This window comes from Sturnira hondurensis, unplaced genomic scaffold (genome assembly GCF_014824575.4).
Source record: "Sturnira hondurensis isolate 20B ecotype Veracruz unplaced genomic scaffold, ASM1482457v3 Scaffold0022215, whole genome shotgun sequence".
NCBI lineage: Eukaryota > Metazoa > Chordata > Mammalia > Chiroptera > Phyllostomidae > Sturnira > Sturnira hondurensis.
The window spans coordinates 5,893,437-5,913,135 of record NW_028094846.1 but is presented as its reverse complement, the minus strand read 5'-3'; the positions used below and the strand labels follow the sequence as shown (position 1 = coordinate 5,913,135).

General features: G+C 42.1%; 1 protein-coding gene and 1 long non-coding RNA gene across 7 annotated transcripts in view; one reads left to right on the top strand and one right to left on the bottom strand.

Moving 5' to 3' along the window:
* Nucleotides 1-16,038, bottom strand: part of RABGAP1L (RAB GTPase activating protein 1 like) — a 448,545-nt gene extending 432,507 nt beyond the window's left edge. For 2 of the 6 annotated variants that reach the window (XM_037035334.1, XM_037035336.1), the window contains exons 1-2: nt 15,950-16,038; nt 2,792-2,907 (exon numbers count right to left, since the gene is read on the bottom strand). The gene's annotated coding sequence lies outside the window, so the exon portion shown is untranslated. The remainder of the gene's footprint in view (nt 1-2,791; nt 2,908-15,949) is intronic. The other 4 variants (XM_037035333.1, XM_037035339.1, XM_037035337.1 and 1 more) reach the window with 3 other exon arrangements.
* A 226-nt stretch (nt 16,039-16,264) lies between these two features.
* Nucleotides 16,265-17,068, top strand: LOC118979205 (uncharacterized). Its single transcript, XR_005064862.1, has 3 exons — nt 16,265-16,307; nt 16,396-16,554; nt 16,881-17,068. It is a non-coding gene; the product is annotated as an uncharacterized LOC118979205 (long non-coding RNA).
* The last annotated feature ends 2,631 nt before the right edge of the window (nt 17,069-19,699 follow it).

Genomic DNA, 19,699 nt, shown 5'->3' with positions numbered 1-19,699 from the left:
ATCGAACTGCTATTTTCTTTCCCCAAAACTCTGTTCCTCCTTTAATCCCTCTAGGTAAAGCTGCCCAAGAGTCAGTGACTCCTTCTCTCTCCCCCAAATCTGATATATCACAAAGTCCTTTCGATTCTACCTCACAAAAATGTCCTCAATAAATATGCCCACTCCTCTCCAGCCTCCCTACTTTTACCCAGTTCACTTACCTGGGTAATTCTAAGGGTTGTCTACACGGCCCTCCTGACTATAGCCTTACTTCTTACATTCCACACACTGAGGCCAAAGTAATCTCTCTAGAACAAAAATCTGATGTCCCACTATTCTTAGGAGAGAGCCCAATCTTCTTAAATGACCTCTGAGGCCCAGCATGATGTGGCCCCTGCTTATCTGTACAGCCTCACTGGGAGCACCACTGTCCGGTCCATACTGGGCTTCCTTTTTCCTCCACATTTGCCATGTTCTTCCCTTCCTTTAGCCTCCAGATCTGCTCCCCTCCGGCACTCCCACACCCTGGCTAACTCCGGCTCCATCTCAGCTTAGACATCATCTCACTTCTGAATAAGGTGCCTCTCCTCAGAGTTACCATTGCAACCCACAGGGCCCTATCACTGCACCTGTCACAAAGCCCTGCACTCACCTACACCCATCAAATGACCACCTCCATGAGGGCAAGGTCTCTGTTCACTTCCGTGAACATCAAAGGCCTTGACTGAGTACATTAAGTCAATCAACAATGACTACTAAGTTGACCTTCAACTTCATATGACTCATCTTCAGTTGGATTCCACACTTCATATTATACTTTTCAAACCAAAAAGTCATGACATCTACATCTTATTCTGTGGAAAGATTATTTCTTCTTTGAGACACAGAAAGCTGCTGGAATTTCTTACAAATGTCATTTTGTTTTCACTGCAAATATGAAACTTATAAAAAGTCCCAGTTTTGAAAGCAAAGTAGCTAGAATCCTGTTTCCCCTTTCCCCATTATCCCAATTTCCTTGACCTTTCAAACATTGTACTAATGAGTTTGCTACAAGGAAAACACCTCTCCAGATACAGTATAAGAATATTTCATTCAGAAATGCCACTATTGTTTAAGACTGGTAGCTTAACAAGTCATTCCTCTACCTAATGTAAACAGGCAGCATCGAATATTATCGTGTTTCCATTAAGCAATAATATTCCTACATTACTCTTGCCAAACACTGAAGCATATTTCTTTTTAGCATCACCCAAATATTAGTCCTGAAGTAAAACTGGACTGTAAAAATAATTCTCCCAGCTAAATAATCCTATTTTTTAAGTTAACTGAATTAAAAACAGTAATTAGAACTATTTGCGAAGCAGTGTCCCAACACTTCTCGGTAACATTCAACTATAACCAAATGTGTCATAATTCGAGTTGTCAGACGAAGCACAAGATACCTAGCTTAAACCTGAATTTCAGACAAACAATAATTTTTGGTATAAGTATATCCCAAATATTGCTTTTTTTATTTGCTAAATCTGGCAACCATAGTTATACTAAAAAAAATTATCACAGATACTAAAATCTGATTTATACATTTTTCATTATAAAAGTTACTTAAATTTAGAAAATCCAGACAGCAAAAAAATTTCCATAATCCTATCACACTAATACAATCAGAATTTCAGTGCATTCTTCATGTTTTTCTTATATACTTTAAATGGTTACATTCACCCTTCCTTATAGGAATATTTACAGTATGTAGTCTTCTTCCATGTTACAAAATGGTTCTCAGAATAGATGTATTACATCTTAAAATCTCCTATTGTTGGAAATTCAAGTGGCTTCCAATATAATACTACAATAAATAATATGCTCTGAATATTCTCCTGCATAGAACTGTTTTTATCTTTTCCTTTTTTCTGTAGTTATTATTTTTAATATATTTTATTGATTATACCATTACAGTTGTTCTATTCCCCCCCGCCTTTATTCCCCTCCACCCTGCACTGTAGTTACTTTTTTAGGATGGTCTCAGAAGTGAAATTACTAAATCAAAGGTTTATTAAAAGGTTATAAACAGTCTAATAATTCAAAATATATACTGCCAAATTACAATTCACTAGCAATATTTACTATATATGCCTGCCTTGCTAAAATCTAACCAGTATCACATATTATTATTTTCAAAAATTTTGAAATAGATATAAAAATCTATTTCATTTTGCTTTAAAAATATTTCTTTGAATACCGATGAGATGTCACATTCTTCTATGAGTTGCTTATAGGCTACATTTCCTCTGCTACCAACCGTCTGCTTATTTCCTTTATCCATTCAAAATGTCTTTAGGGGGCCAAATACACAGCGACAGAAGATGATTTGGCTTCGGTGGTGGGCACGCAATGCAATATACAGACCATGTAGGACAGAAATGTACAGCTGAAATCTATGTGGACCTATCAGCCAATGTCACCCCAACAGATTTAATTTTAAAGAAAAAATGTTTTTATTCATTACAATAATGAAGTTTCTCAAGTGAAGAAAGAAAGGGCCAACTGTCTAAAGTTCTAGTCACATGGGCCAAACAAAAAACCAGTTTATATCTACAATTCCCACTGACTTTCAGGAATTACGACAAACATTACTTTTTATATAAACTCTCATTTTATTTATACAAATATTACCTCTTTATTTCATATAAATCATAACACTCACAATTAAAAATAATTAAAAAGTTGATATGATTCAATATCCTGATGTTTAGAGTAAATGTCAAAAAGATCAATTCAATCTAATACCTGGATATGTCAAAGAAATTTACCTTACTTAATCTGGTCATCAGAACAGAAATCCAGTTGCGGATCTAAGCTCTTCAATAATCTAGGCATACCAAGAAACCTGATTCTGTAATCACAGTTGACTCTCTAATGATGTCAGTAACTCTGCAAATATAAATATGCATGACTGGTTTCCAGAGAAGACAGAGTAAGCAACCAGTTAAGTAGCTGAGCACATACTCTTCATCATCACTTGAACAGAACTCAAAGCTCACACTGAGGCCTTTAAATGACAGGGATTTTCAAGATAACCTAATTCAATCTCTTTTGTCTTCCATCCCCTCACCCATTTTGCAAAGGAAGTAACCAAGGGGTAATATATAGTGAAATATTTTTTTCAAGAAAGACTTGAAGTTAATTAGGGGCAATAATTTCTGCTTCATTCTGTAATTAACACAGTTTTGAGTGCTTTATTGAAAGCACTAGAGATAACAAAAGTGAAGAAGGGGTTGATTCCTTGCTCTCAAGGAGCTTAGAAGCACCTGGGAGGGAAGGAGAGGGAAGGAGAGGGAAGGAGAGGGAAGGAGAGGGAAGGAGAGGGAAGGAGAGGGAAGGAGAGGGAAGGAGAGGGAAGGAGAGGGAAGGAGAGGGAAGGGGAGGGAAGGAGGGAAGAAGAAGGGAGGAAGGAAGGAAGCAAACAGGCAATGTGCACAGGAAGCCTAGAGGAAGGATTGAGGAACCACTTCAGATCGGATGGCTTGGAAAAATTCAGAAAAAATGAAGAGAGCTGACATCTGAATAACAAGTCAGCAACAGGAAAATCTAAGTAGAGAGCTTCCTTATTAGAAATTCTCATATATAAAAGTATTAATCAAGCTACAGCTCTTATATTTGTTTAAAAGATACTATAAATTTAGTAATATGGCAATGGATTTTTTCAAGTGGTAACAAACTAAGATAAAATACTGTCATAAGAAAATATCTGAATCATGATTATTTAACTTAATCTACTTTGGAATGATATATAGCATAATTAACCAACTTTTCAATGAATCACATTGAAAAGTATCAAAGTAAAGACACTTCAAGATTTATAGATAATAAATCCTTAGAAGTTATTATTGAAGGAATTATGACAAGATAATTCTAATATTTTCAAATAAGATGGAAGATTAGCATTAGTCAAAACCTTCAGTTTTCAACTTTTCTATTAATTTTTGACACCAGCACATAAAATAGCCTAAGATTTTTTTCCAGAAAAACCATTTATCTTTAAACAAATGATACCAGGGATACTGGGCTCAGAGACTAAGTTTGTTTCAATCAATAATTCTGCTCTTTTTAAAAATCAGTTATTTTTAATACATGCATATACTACTTTCCCTATTACAGTCAAGTTCCTGAAACACACGGTTTATGCCTTAGCCATCTTTACATTCCTCCACAGCACCTAGCACAGTGCCTTGCAAAACACAGCAGACATGTAATAAAATGGCAGACCCCACCAGCAGGAGCAGCAATATAGATCTCAACAGCTTGTGGCATTAAAGGGGGAAAGAAGGGGGAAAAATACTTTACTCCTAGAAATGCCTTAACACATTATCACAATTCAACAGTCCACAAGCCTTGAATGAATTGAACTCAGTTCAATGAAAAAAATTATTCTCTAATCCAGCAAGTAGTTTAGTACTGTAATAACTAAAAAAAAAAAAAACTACCATCCATCTGGTTTATCAGGTTCTAAACCAGCATGTGGATGTTACGCCACATCTGATCCAATCTGGTTCCACCTGTAAGCCTTAGCCTTCACCTAAAGCCACAGGCCCTCCCCATCCGCGCCTTTCATTCCAGGTCGAGAGCACTGGTTCTCCGCCATCATTCCCCACGTCATCCAATTCGCCCCACCCTATTTCTTGGTTTGCTGCTGTCAATTAAAGTCACTAATAAGCAACTAATACTGAGTATTCTGGCTCAGTAACAGAGCTGAGAACACCAACCATGGAGCACCTTCTATGTCCCACACACCCATTTTATTTCTTAAATTTCAGCCAAGAGAAATTATTACCATGTTTTTCAGACTATAAGATGCACTTCCCCCTAAATTTGGGAGGAAATGGGGGTGCATCTTACAGTCCGAACGGAGCTTAACTGGCTTGCTGAGGGTGGGGGATGGCAGTGGTCTATGTTATTTACATTATTATTTTACCACATTATTTGCTTCAAAATTTTTTCCCTATTTTCTTCCTCTAAAACCTGGGTGTGTCTTATAGTCTGAAAAAATCGGGACTTTCATTTTATGGACATACATAAGCCCAGAAGTGAGATTACTTAAGTAAGGTCACAGAGCTAGTAAGCCTCTCAGATTCAAGGTCCTTTCCTCCCCAAGAAGTAGATCAATAACAATCCCATCACAAAAAGGCCAAGATCGTGGCAATAAGAGGCAACGCCAACAACACAAGTGAATAAGGTCAGAAAGCAGCAAGTCCAAGAAAAGAAACTCCCATGTTTCCACCTCGTGAAACCACTGCCATCGTAACATGTGTAAGGGCTGGAGAAAGTGTTTCAGGCTGGTAGTCCAATTCGCAGAACAAATAATTTGCTACCATCTTGCTCAAAGACCGCATTTTTATATACTAGTTATTCATGTTAAGACATTTCATTTAATAAGCCTATTGATAGACAGATATAATTTGATTCTGACACAGTTTACAAATTCACTTTAAAAAGTATGACTGAGCCCTAGCTGGTATGGCTCAGTGGACTGAGCACCAGCCTGTGAAACCCAGAGGTCGCAGGTTTGATTCCCAGTCAGGGCACATGCCTGGTTTGTGGGCCAGGTCCCCAGTTAGGGGTGTGCAAGAGACAACCAATCAATAGATCTCTCACACATCGCTGTGAATGAAACCAACTGTACAAAGCAGCCTAAAGCTATAATGCTCCATACAATAAAAATGACCTTTTATACCCATACTAATAATATTAATTTTCTCCTGAAAATACACACTCAGGAAATCTAAATTTAAGGGAAAGTCATAAGAAAAGTATTATGAGCCCTGGCTGGTGTAGCTCAGTGGATTGAGCACGGGCCTGGGAACCAAACAACCACGGTCCAATTCCCAGTCAGGGCACATGCCTGAGTTGCAGGCCAGTCCCCAGCAGGGGACACACAAGACGCAACCATACATTGATATTTCTCTCCCTCTCTCCTTCCCTTCCCCTCTAAAGATAAATAAATAAAATTTAAAAAAATAAAGAAAGAAAAGTATTATGAATAAGCATGTGTCAATCTACTATTTTAAGCTGTTTCACCCACCATACTCTCAAAAGCATCTTTATCTATTGGGGGAGAAAAGCAAAAATATGTAACAACATTTTTCCCACATTTATTCAATCTACATGCAAAAAAAACTGACAATGAGTGGTGTCTGTTGATAATCCCAAATAAAGAAAAATGATATTTTGGGCCTATCAACCTATTCTGAGGTATTGGAATAAAAGAAAAGTCAGCTATTATGAAAACTTATAGATTCTTAATGCTGGAAAAATTTCAGAGATCACCTGATGTTATTTACATCCACTCCTCACTGTAGGAAGAATTCCGGTTGCCAGAAACCTTCCAACCCACTCGTAATCAATAGATTGCTACCTTTCTGCCTCCCTTTGCCCTGGACCCACACAAAATGTGTCTCTCCTTTGCAGATGGTAGCCTTTCAAATAGTCATTTGTTTGACTTATTTTATGTCATTAGTGATTACAAAGTAACATATGTGCTTATCTAGTTCAAAGATTTCTTGGGCTTCTCAAAAACTATTCAGTGGGCCCTGACTGGTGTTGCTTAGTTGGTTGGGCATCATCCCACAAAGTGAAAGGCTGCCGGTTCGGTTCTGGTTAGGGTTGGAATCCCAGTCAGGGCTCATACGAGAGGCAACTGATAGATGTTTCTCTCTCACTTCAATGTTTCCCTCTCTTTCTCCCTCCCCTCCGGTCTCTAAAAATAAATTTAAAATAAAATAAACTGTCCAGTAAAATGAAAACACCAGGCACACTTATAGCTATTCTTTTGTAAACCTTACCTTTTTTATCCTCATGAACAACCTATGAAACAGGCAAGGCAAGTATCACCATCCCCATGTAAAGAATCATCAATATAGCCCTGGCTGGTGCAGCTCAGTGAATTGAGAACTGGCCTGTGAAGCAAAGGGTCACTGGTTCAGTTCCCAGTCAGGGCGCATGCCTGGGTTGAGGGCCAGGTTGTGGGGGAGGGGGGGGAGGNGGGGGCGGGGGCGGTGCATGAGAGGCAACCACACATTGATGTTTCTCTCCCACTCTTTCCCTTCCCCTCTCTCTAAAAATAAATAAAATATTTTTTAAAAAAGAATCATCAATATAGAGGAATTGGGAGTTACTACAGGCAGATTTAGGAGCAAAGGATACCTGCCTCTTAAGAGCTATGTGATCTTAAGCAACTGACTGAACTTCTTTTAGCCTGTTTCCTCATCTGTAAACTGGAGCTATCATAATAGCACCTACCTCATACAGTTACTGTGAAGACTGACTAGATAACCCACATTATCTGATAACTAACCCACATAAATGCTCAGTGAAGGTTAGTTGTTTTTTTATTATTATTCAAAAAGAAAAAACTGCGGCAAGTCCCTTATTCTCTCTGAATCTCACAGCAGCACTAGATCAAGAGGTAAGATCTTCAATTCTACCTACTCTGTCTTCCACAAACCAGAAACGTCTCTAGTTCTTCGCAGCTTCATGACTATTTTTCCTCCCACATACCTCGCTCCCAATCACCCTGTGGCCAAAGTTTCTAAAACGTTCTATTGTAATCCTCTTCCAAATGAAGTGCTCAAAAGTACAAAATTGCTGAAGTCTTCTTTAGAAAGGTGAATTCTCAGTGAAACATAATAAAGTTCCACAATGATTCACAGGCAAACATGAGATTTATAAGCAAAATAGGAAATATCATTCATTGCTAAACAAACTGGCTTCCCTAACCTACTGTTACTAGATTATCTTTTTAAAACTTTCTGATATCTTCGAATAGTAGAGATTGCTATTTTTATTGTTTATGAAACCAAGTGCAAAAGGAGAAACCTGTTTCATCTATCAATACTGACAATAGTGATGCCCTGGCTGGTGTAGCTCAGTGGATTGAGCGCGGGCCTGCGAAACCAGAGGATCACAGTTCGATTCCCAGTCAGGGCACATGCCTGGGTTGCACGTTGGTTCCCTGCAGGCCAACTCCCAGCAGGGGACGCACGAAAGGCAACCATACACTGATGTTTCTCTCCCTCTCCTTCCCCTCTAAAGATAAATAAATAAATAAAGTCTTAAAAAAAAAGAGTTACAACCTTTAAAAAAAAAAACTGACAATAGTGACAAGAAATATAAAACTCAGGCCAGAATTTAAAAATAAAAAAAAAGACCCTAGAGGCCAAGACTTAGTAAGCTGCATAACTCTTGCATAAAAATTTTATAGGTTTTCTAGTCTTGGCAAATAAGTGGTCCTAGGATTTATAATACCTAGTTTAAATTATAAATTTAAATTATAAATTATAACACCTAATTTCATTTTCCCATTAACTACCAGGAAGCTTGGGTTAGTGTTAGAGTTGATTCTAGACCACTAAGGGGGGAAAATGGATGGAGAAAAGAAGACGCTAACTAAATCACAACTCAGTACCAACTTGATAGGCAGTGATACATCTGTGTAACCCAAAAAGACTAGAACAAAGGCAAATCAAAACATCAGTCCACACATGGCTATTAACAGCAGGCCAGATATGAGACAAAGAATGAAAGAATACAGTCAAGACAAAAGAGGTTTGCGGAAATAATAAGTGAATGAGATAGGACAGCAAATAGCTACCGAAATAAAATTACTCTAAAACAACCTAATAAACCATATTGTTGGCAATATGCATAAGCCCCCTTTAATGGTTGACTTTTCACTAAGGTATAATCTATTCAAAGTGTCATACCAAGATAAATTTACTACAGAGAAACAAACTACTGGAGGAAATACTTAATCACCACTTTAACAGCCATTTGCATTTACATAATGCTCTTAGCAGAGGGCCTCAAAATGACAAATACATCTTGAAGCACGGAATAAATACTCTACATGACTTACCAAAACTAGTGTCCCATGACTCTTACAACTTAAAAACTGAAAACCATGGATTTGTATTTTTCTTAAAAATAGTGTTCGTTATTTGCATTTCTGTAGGGAAAGTCTGGTTTTTTTTAAGATTCTATTTTTTATTTATATTTAGAGAAAGAGGAAGGGAAGGAGAGAAACATCAATGTGTGGTTGCCTCTTGTGCGCTCCCAAGTGGGGACCTGGCCTGCAACCCAGGCGTGTGCCGTGACTGAGAATTGAACCAGCGGCACTTTGGTTCACAGCCTGCACTCAATCCACTGGGCTACGCCAGCCAGGGCAGGAGAAGTCTGNTACATGACTTACCAAAACTAGTGTCCCATGACTCTTACAACTTAAAAACTGAAAACCATGGATTTGTATTTTTCTTAAAAATAGTGTTCGTTATTTGCATTTCTGTAGGGAAAGTCTGGTTTTTTTTAAGATTCTATTTTTTATTTATATTTAGAGAAAGAGGAAGGGAAGGAGAGAAACATCAATGTGTGGTTGCCTCTTGTGTGCTCCCAAGTGGGGACCTGGCCTGCAACCCAGGCGTGTGCCGTGACTGAGAATTGAACCAGCAGCACTTTGGTTCACAGCCTGCACTCAATCCACTGGGCTACGCCAGCCAGGGCAGAAGTCTGATTTTAAAGTCGTCCGATTCTGATTACTGCTAATGATGGGAGCAGAATACGAGAGCATTACATGGGGGAGGGCAGGGCCTGAGAAGTCCCGCCCCGGCACATGAATAATCGCTGCGCTTGCCTTTCAATGTGCACCCCTTTCTTGGACATTGGTCACACACACAAAATCCCTTTGGGTTTGCTTTACTGACATATTTGTGACTGCTCACATGATAGCTTTCACAGAGCTAGACACTTGTGTTTAGACATGTGCCAGATAAATTATACTTTCACCAAAAATTCCAACAACTAATGGGTAGGGTGTCTGTGAGTGTGTGTGTGTGTGTGTGTGAGCGCGCGTAAAAATATACACATACGTATCTTCAGAAAATGTATGCACAGTTTAGGTTGAGGACATCAACATCACATTTTGTACCACACACAAATAAAAGATGGTAGAAAATTTGGAAGGATTCCAATAAACTCAATTCATAAAGCCTAACACATCTCCAAACACACACACAATAATTTTTAAAAAAAAAAAAACCTCTGTGCTGACATGATTAGCCAGTCCATTCAACTGGTATGGGGTATCAGGAAGCTGCACCTGAACTTTTACCACACGACTCAGGCTGTGCTATCTGGTGGGGCCATTCTGCCGAAACCTCCTGAAGTGACAGGACAATATATATGTTGATACTTTACATACCAGCAGCTTAAATAAGTGAAGAACACAGTATGGCCAAGTCACAAGTCATACCCATCTTGGAACCAAAGCTTATCCAGAAAATTCTTTGCCAACCATCCAGAAGTCGCCCAGCTTCCTTTTACCAACCAAATAGCTATTTATTATAGCAACTTTATTACCAAGATTACCAAAATTTTCCACACACTCCCAACAGTTTCTGTGTGTGTTGTTACCTGGGCAACAGTCTAAAAGGGCTTTTACCTTTACAGAACTAGTGGGTCAGAGAGAAGTAAAGCTTCTCCAATCTGACTGAGCATCATTGTCATTAGAAACAGTAAGTGTGAAATCATCACCAGACAGAAACCTTGGGAGCTGCCACCAGGGCATCAATTTAACAGACACAACTTACTGTCATTTATCTTCATTTCTGGGCACCTAATGCCACTGTGGAATAAGGCAAGCGCCATCCGGGACTTCAAAACATCCTCAGTCACGCAGGCCATCACACACATAATTGCTGAAATCCAAGTAACTTCTTTGAGGAAAAAACCTGTCAACCCACACAGCTGGCCGTGATGTGAAACCCCAGCCCTGCCGCCCTAAATTCTGGGAGCTCGTCAGCTCAGCTGCGGACCCGTAGAAACGGCCTTTCTGCATGAGCCAGACCTGCCTCCAAAAATCAAGACCAAATCACTGAGAAATCACGCTTTAGAGGGTGTTTTGAAAAGACTTTCAAAACTGCTTCCTGCTCTTCTATAGCCAATTTGAGGCTATTTGGCAAAACAAAAAATAATGGTATCTCCTTCCAGAGAAAATATTTTCCCCTCTGCAATAGTTCTAGGATTGGTAAGCTTAAGGTTGTTTTCCTGACACATACTTTTCCCTTCGGCTTTTACTCTAAGGATAGATACCTAAGTGCTCTCTGGGTCATATTCTACCCAGGAGCACAGCCTATAAATGTATTTAATGTGAAGAAGTACTGGGTGACTCCAGAAACAGAAATGAGAGAGAAACTGAAAAGCAGAAAGGAAAACTGGCATTCAAGGCTCTTCACCATCTGGTGCTGACTCTTTCTTGCCTAGCCTTTTTCCTCTGTGCCTTTGATGGCCTGGCCCAGAAAGGCCTTCCCCTCTATGTTTATCTTATTTCAACTTGTCCAAATCCTACTCATTCTCCAAAGCATGGCTTAAAAGTCTCCTTTTGTCTTATCCTTCAACTAAAAGTAATCTCTCCCTCCTCTCTCTAAATTCTTGTAGTACCTTATCAATACCTCTTTACCTCATATTACTTTCTCCCTTACATTATCTTTGCTTCCATATCTAATCCCCCACTTGAGCACAAAGGCCTCAAGGTCAAAGTTCATACCTCACGTATCTCTACTCCAAGAGCCTAACACAGCAATGTCTTGCATGTGTGAGACCGTCCAACTGAGCTACATGAACAGCTTGGGTTAAGAGAGGAGAGAAGTCCAGTAAAACAACTCCAGGTCAGGAGTCCAGAGACCTGGCTTTGCTAATAACTAGCTATATGACCTTGAACTTCAGTATTTCAGTATGTACACCTGCAAAGGGAAGAGGTGGACTAAACCACTGTGAGCTGTTACATTAGCAGGCCATAAAACCAATTTGGAGGTCGAAACCCAGCTTTTTAAAAAATAAAATGAAATAGAAAATCTCAAAGCATGCAGCAGGCAGTGTAGTGTTTAACACTGGCTATCCAAAGTGGGGAAACCCCTGAATCGTACCACTTGCTGACCCCCCTGGTGTGAACACTGCCACTGTGGCCGATTTCCAGCTACCACCATGATGTCACTGTGCATGGAGCTAAGTGAGAAGGGAAATGCATCCATTTGTCTTGCAAACCACTGTGATGAGCCAGCTCTAGCAAGGTCCTGAAAAGATTAAGTATTGTCTCCCCAAGCTTTTTCTTTAAATTTCATGTGCCTGTGCTGAATCAGGGTATATATATCTCTTACTGTGTCACAGTCAAAACAATTTAGTAACTGTTCAGCTAAACAATTACCTAGTCTCTCCCATGGGTACTACACAATGCAATAAATCTTACTCTTGATTACATATGTAATCTCTTCACCACCACAATTTGTATTCTCAGCAAAAATGACAGTAACAAATGCCTACTGGTGTCACCAGAGGTAAATTACAGGGAGTAGCAATATGGCTTAGGAAGTATCAGCAAAGGACCAAGGTTCTCAGTGGTCATTCAGCCCCACATACCTGAGGGGTACAACATATCCCCACAAGGAGCGATGGCTCATTTAGCAAAGGATTGGGAGAAGAGGAGAAAAGGAAGAGGCAATCTACAGTATGAAAAAAATCCATGGGTTCTGATATCTGAACCATGACCCCACCCCTCTGAGAACCTGGGTATAGAGAACACCAGTACCGTAAAAAAGTAAGTTTCTACACCTGACATCCCCCAGCCAAATTCCCCAGCATACGTTTGCATCCCTCGGTGAGACCTCTAATACTGAGAATTCCCTACTGGAATTAAGTTTTTGCCACGGATTAGAGACATGTAGTATTTCTTGAATTTAGAATAGGCAATGGGAAAAACACCACGGCAAACAGTTGTTAGACTTTATATTCAGTCTTTTATTCAAAAAAAACCTTTCTTATTTTCATCTTATTTAAGCTTACTAAACTGGGAAAAGAGGGGGGAAGTTTCCTGAATATATTTTTGGCTGTAGTATGTCTATCACAACAACACAATCTGTAAGCAGATTTTCCATCAGTATTTATAAGGAATTGTGTTTTCTATTTTAAGGCTATTTAGAAAACAAGAAGTTGCAGGATTTCAAATATACTAATCTTAACCCAACTCTTAACTCCAAATCAACTGAATATATGCCTAGGAGTTTCCCAGAAAAATCCCCAAAATTTACAACAAAAAATCCCCAAAAAATGTCAAAAAGGAGTCAACATGAGCACAAACTTGCTATAACCAAACAATTTTGACATCCTACCTGCTAAATGAGTACAATATGAAAGTAAATGAACTATGAAAAGGAGAATGCTTAGATACAAGTTCTGCTTAATTCCATTAACTCTTCCTCATTGGGGTCCACTGACCACGAAGTAGAAATTATTCCCCACTCTGAAAAGCCAAGAGTCAAATCAAGTCTCCATGCTCAGAATATTAAACCTCTCCTTAAACATTGAGTATGTTCTACCATAACTCAAGCTTGAATCCATACTTTCTCTGCCTCCATTCTCCATGAGGACAAGTGCTCATAAAAATATCTATGAGAATTCTGAGTTGTCTTCGCAGCACCAGGGGCTGGGTCAGCCTTGGGCCACTAGTCATCCCCAGACCCAGAACCTAACGCATTTATATAAGGAATGACCTACACACATGTAGCAGTTCATTAAAACTAGTGGGAGATGAGCCCTGGCTGGTGTAGCTCAGTGGACTGAGTGTGGGCCTGCGAACCAGACGATCGCGGTTTGATTCCCAGTCAGGGCACATGCTTGGGTTGCAGGCCAGTTTCCAGCAGGGGCCAGTTTCCTGCAGGGGATGCAGGAGAAGCAACCATACATTGATGTTTCTTTCCTCTCTCCTTCCCTTCCCCTCTAAAAAAGATAAATAAATAAAATATTTTAAAAAACTAGTGGGAGATGAAAAAGTGCTGAGCCTGGGAACCCCATAGGCTACAATACGTACTTCATTCTCCAAACACCCTCTTCTCCAGCATAATCATTCCCCCAACACTTCGAGACATTGGTAGGCTAAAATGCAGACCCTCAATACAAGAAATTTTTGCTTTACTCTCTCCAAAATTAATCTCTAGAAGCCTGGCTATCTCCCACTCATACTATTTTTTACTTGGCACAACCAAATTCCTTCTTTTGACTACTCCAAAGAGAGAGATGCTGTATCACCTGAGTTCAAATAAATATACAGTAATTAATCAAGCTTAAATACGAGTTAAGGCAAAAAAATTAAGTACAAGTTTTCAGAAGCTATAAATTGAGAATAAGTGGGCTGATAAACATGAAAACTGTTTCATATGCCTAATAAAATTCTGTCATTCAAATTTAAAAAAACATCATAATAACTTTGAGTGAAAAGAAAATTATATGAATCATGACACAAGTAGCAGAGGAATAAAAATTCTCGGACTACCAGTTACAACACATAAAAATTGGCATCAAATAACTCAGGCGCCAAAAAACATCATAAATTTATAGTCACGTTTTTAGGTTGGTTGGTATATTCACTGCATGTCTGAATAGTGCAGGGACCCCCAACCCGTTTCCAGCTTTCTAGAACACAAAATAGGTTATACAATATGTTCACTTACAGCCACTGCCCAACTACATCCAATTCTCCCCCTGGCTTATTTATAGATAATATAAGAGCACATTTTTGAACTGATTTAATATGGACACCAGTCTAACTCAGCGTCTCAACCAACTCCCCAAGCAGGCGAGCATTCAATACAATCTGACGGTAACATATACGTGAAATTCATCGTGTCGTTCTCCTTTGCAATTTCATCATCAGTTTCATAGGGGACTCTCAGTTGAGCAACTGACTCACAGGCCAGTACTCCAGGGCTAGCAGCTTGCGAGCCAATATTTTCCATGTTCAAAATCCACTGCCTATTTGACCACAAGCAAACTTCAAGTTTGTATCTTCTGATGTCATAGCACTGGGTACCTACAGAAATGCAGCAGAAACCCAACATAACCACGAGTATGAGAAAAGTCAGAAAGTTTTCACGAAGCTGTGTTTTCAGAATTGTAACAAGCAACCACGTACCTCCCACCAGGTACAAGAAAATTTAAACGCACTGAACACGCAGGCCTGGAAATCAGTTTCCAAACAGTCAGCGCTGAAACCTGTCAAGCAAGCAAAAGTTCTCCCTACCATTGGTGTGCATGATAAGGCTGGCGGTTCCCTTCAGGTTGTACCACTGACCACCTCGATTTTGATACGTTTTCTGAGATGAGACTATCTGAGAGGCACAAGGAGCACACACCAACACCTGGACGTACCGCCCTGGCAGCAGCAGCCCGGGTGCCCCTCGCTGGCCTGGCCGGGCTCCCCTCCTCCCGCTGACACACTGCCGCCCAGCCGTGCGCCGCGGGCGACCCGTGCGAAGTATCAGCCGTCTCAGAAACTTTGACTCAGTCATCGGGACTCAGCACCCACAATCTGGACGGGGGCTGCCGAGGCCAGGAGGTCAACTTTGAACCGGGCATTCCTTGCAGGTAGGGATCTGCCCGGGACGCAGCCCATCCCAGACTGCAAAACCACAAGCATCCACGGCCGGAGCCGGGCGAAGTGCGGGCGGGGACACGGGGAGTGCGAGGGCGAGACCCGGTCCGGAACGGAACCCCGCGGGCCGGCGAGCACACACCCGAACCACCGGACGCGGGGGTGCTGGGGCCGCGACCCCGGCAGCGGCCACGGCGGGGGCGGCGGCGATGTCAGGAGGGCACGGCTCGGGCCGAGCGCCCCAGTCGCCACGCCGCCCCCAGGTGAGGGGCGCCGACCCCGCCGCCCGGGCCGCGAGGAGCCGCCGCCCGGGAGAACCTCGGGGTCGGGGCGGCAATCGACAGTCCCGAGCGCGCCCCGTGCCCTCCTCCCGCGGTCCTCTCGCGCCGCGTCCCGGCCCGGCCCCCTCTGCGACCCTCCTCCCCCGGCTCAGCCCGGGCGCCAACACCCCCGCCCGGCCCGTCGCTCCCGGCCGCCCGCCCCAGCAGGCCGCCCTCGCCTCACCTCCTCACGTCGCCGCGGGCAGGGCCGCAACAACTCCGCCGGGCGCCCTCGTCTCCGCCGCCGCGGGCGCTGTGCGGCCGGGCCGGTCCCGTTCACTCCGCGGCCGCCAGAGCCCCGGCTGGGCGGAGGGAGCGGGGCGGAGGGAGCGGAGAGAGAGGGGAGGAGGGCGCGGGCAGGAAGAGGCGAGGGAGGGGCGGGCCGAGGGGGGAGGTGCGTCGGGGCGCGCACGTCAGGGCCCCACTGCGCGCGTGCGCGCTCCTGAGGGCGGCGACGCGCACGGCCGGGCCGGGCCAGGCCCCGGACGGGGCCGGGGACGGGGCCGGGGCCGGGGGCGAGACGACCGGCAGAGCTTGGCTTGGTAGGCTAGGGACCCGGACGGGGGCGTTGGGGGCGACTGTTTTCTTCCCTACAAAGCCCTGATTCCAGCAATGCTCTGTCCTCTTCAGGGGCGTCACCTGAAAGAATACGAACTCTTTTCTGTGCCTTTTTCGCGGTGCCGTGGGCTCGTGAAACGCTCCGTCGTTGGTGGGTTCGGCGGGGCTCAGGGGAAGTGGAAGAAGGAAATAGTCTGCGGGGGTGAACAGGAGAGCGCTCAGCACTGCTTGGTATGTATAAAAAGAAAAGGTGCCCTCATTTACACCTCCTTTTCCTTTGGGGCAATAAATTGAGGCGTACAAAGTAGGTAGAGATCAAATAAACCAACTGTCTCCCTCTACAAATATTGTACCGATTGAGCCTTGAACTTGTGGACTTCCTCCTCCTTAGATACCGCAGAAAGGACCTGTACGTTTTCCCCCATTTCCTTAGCACTTTGTTTCTCTAAGTTAGCGGCGCCTAATACTCAACCTCATCTGGGTAAATCCGTGCAATGGTTTATCCCCCAGAGAATCCTCGAGAACCTGCTTCATTCATTTTTGTATCTTCCCCGAAGGCTAGCGGAGTGCCCAGGAAGGACTCCATAAATGTTACTGCGGGAACGAGCGAAGACAATGCAGCAAGACCTAAGTATTCGTCTAACGATTTAAGCTGTACAATGACTCCTTCTGTCCCACTTCAATTCCCCTGCACTCATTTGCCCACCTAGATGCAAAAGCTACCCTGAGAAATAAATGTTTGTCCACAGGCGCTCTCTCTCAGGTTCTTTTTCCTCATTTTAATGTCTACAGGACGAATGGAGTGTAGCAACTACCTTGGGCCTTTTATTAACCTCTGTATCTCAATCATTCACCTAGCTCTGGACCTGAGTCAAATTCTGGCAGTTTGATATTTAATGAAGTTAGGGTTAGAATAACTCAAGTCCTCCATTGATTTCCTGAGGCAGTATCTATTAATAAATCAGCCAACAAGCGGTACTGAGGCTCTACTGAATAAAGCGCTGGTGAAGTTACATTTGGGCACCATGAGGAAGTCCCCACGTGAGAAAGCTGTAGTTTCTGCCTTCTGATATCTCTAACTACAGAGAAGCTTTTGGACAAAAAGGGCAACGCTATGGTGATTAGCTGCACTCAGTAAAAAACTTAGCCAAAATAAAATAAGTATTTTAAATGGTGAGTCCAAACTAAATAGTGTTCTGCAAATTCAGTTCCTCCTGTCTCTCAGAGCAATAGTAGCAGCCACCATTAGCTGTTTAATTCTTCCATTAAAGTGAGCGTAACATCTAAGTATTAAAGGGTCAATCCGTGTGCCAGCTTGTTACAGGGAAAGAAGAACCCTGTCCTGTGGCCCCGTGTCACACCTCTAATCACCAGGGGTGGTAAAACTGAACTGTTTCTCACAACAGAACCTAGATAAGAGATGTTGCAAGAGAACCCAGATAAGTGACGGTGAAGGTGATTTTAGTGCAAACATCCTCACCACAAGAAACAGTTCCAAGTGCATGCCAGAGAATTAAAAACAGAACGTTCTTCATACAAAGTGCGCAGCTCACTTCTCTCCCCACCATGGCTTCCTTTGCATCAAAAACACCCCTGCAGCCCAGGTCCACAAAAGGTCTGAAGTTCTCACTTTGGGGGAGGGTGTTATAAAACACTCTAGCATGACTCATACCATGACAGAAACCGGTGGCTGAAGTCCAGATCTGACCCACAAACATATTTTGTTTAAGCACCTGCATGGTGCTTGTAAAAGTTATGTCGGAAGGTCTTGCATGCATTCCAAGCTGCTCTTTGTAGAACATGGAAAACTTGGTAACAGTGGGCTTAGGTTTTCACCTGGTGACAATCACCTGTAGGACGTGTACTCTCTCCCCACAGTTTCTCTATTCCCCATTGTATTCCCCATCCTGTTTCCCTTGTGTAGGTCTACAATTCCTGATTTAAAATAGGAATGTAAGAACACTGGGGAAATTTAAACAACAAAAATGGAAGACTGTAAATTATGGTATTTACTGGGTGGAATATTATAGTGCTTTTGAACAGGCATTACTAGTTGACTCCCCAGCGTGTGTTTCTATTTCTCTGAATTATGAAGCAGCAGTTGATGTAAGAACATCCAAACCTATAAGGAATTTTTATAAGAATTTATTTGAGACAAACATGCAACAGTTGTCAGGAAGTAAGATTACAGATGCTCTGGAGAATAAAAGTTTTACAATTTCTTTAATGCACTTGCAATGAAGGAAGGAATGTAGAAAGATTTCATGAAGGTGAGAGAAAGCAAGGGATTAGATTATAAGATAGTCAAACTTACCAAAAAAAAAAAAAAAGGATAGTCAAGTTTTTGTGGCATTTCAAAGGCATGTCAACATGCACAAGATGGACAGGGGTGGCTTAAAACCCTGTCACTAAAGAAGTTATAGGCCTGGGGCATGACTACCCACCATGGTCTGCCCACTGGGAATTTAGATTAGATCACCATGATGTTACTTTCCATAAAACCCCATTTTTGTTCCCACAGCAAGTGAGTCAAATGGGAATAGGTCTGGCTCTAGCTCCAGGTGTGGGCCCCAACCGATGTACGTAGTCAGCCTAATCTCGTCCTCACCTAACTCTGAGTATTCATGGGCAGACACAAAGGCGGGTGTAAACTGGTCCAGTCGTAAGGACGGCCAGACCTTGTGTTCGTTGGGAGAAGAAATGGCTCCCCCCACTTCCTCTGGCTGGTGTGATGTGTGGATGTGAGTCGTATAGTTACTGCAGCCACTTTGCCACCATGAGGGAAGCCAGGCTGAGGATAAAGCTGACACATGATGGCGAAGCTTAAACCCAGTTTGAAGCCCACCCCCTCCTCTGGATTTAGTGAGTTCCCCAAGCCAATAAGTTTTCTTAGCTATTTAAGGAAGTTTGAAATTGGCTTTTTATTACTTTCAGCCAACGCTAAATTTTTCACCTGATGTCACAGAAGAAAAAGCTGTAGTTACATTATCTAACTTTTCTAAAAATATGTTTCCAATGAAATGAATAGGTAACAACCTACTTGGTAAAATTTTACTGGCTCTTGAACCTGACTAGCCCCAAAAATCCTTTCCTGATTAGGTTACCTGAGAATACATTGCTACACTTTTTTAAATTTTTGAATTAAATTTTGTGCCCTACTTAAATGAACTTTTCCTGAAACAAGTACTTCATGACTCTAATCAAGAATCTTGTATGAATGAGTTTGATCTTTTTTAATGGAGAAGATTGGAAAAAAAAGATCCTGGGGATACTGGGGATCAGAGGAAGGAAGGAATCACACAGGAAACAAAGAGGAGTCTAGACAAAGTAAATTTTTCTACTTCACAATTTTATGTAGGGCTGAAATTCAGAGTAA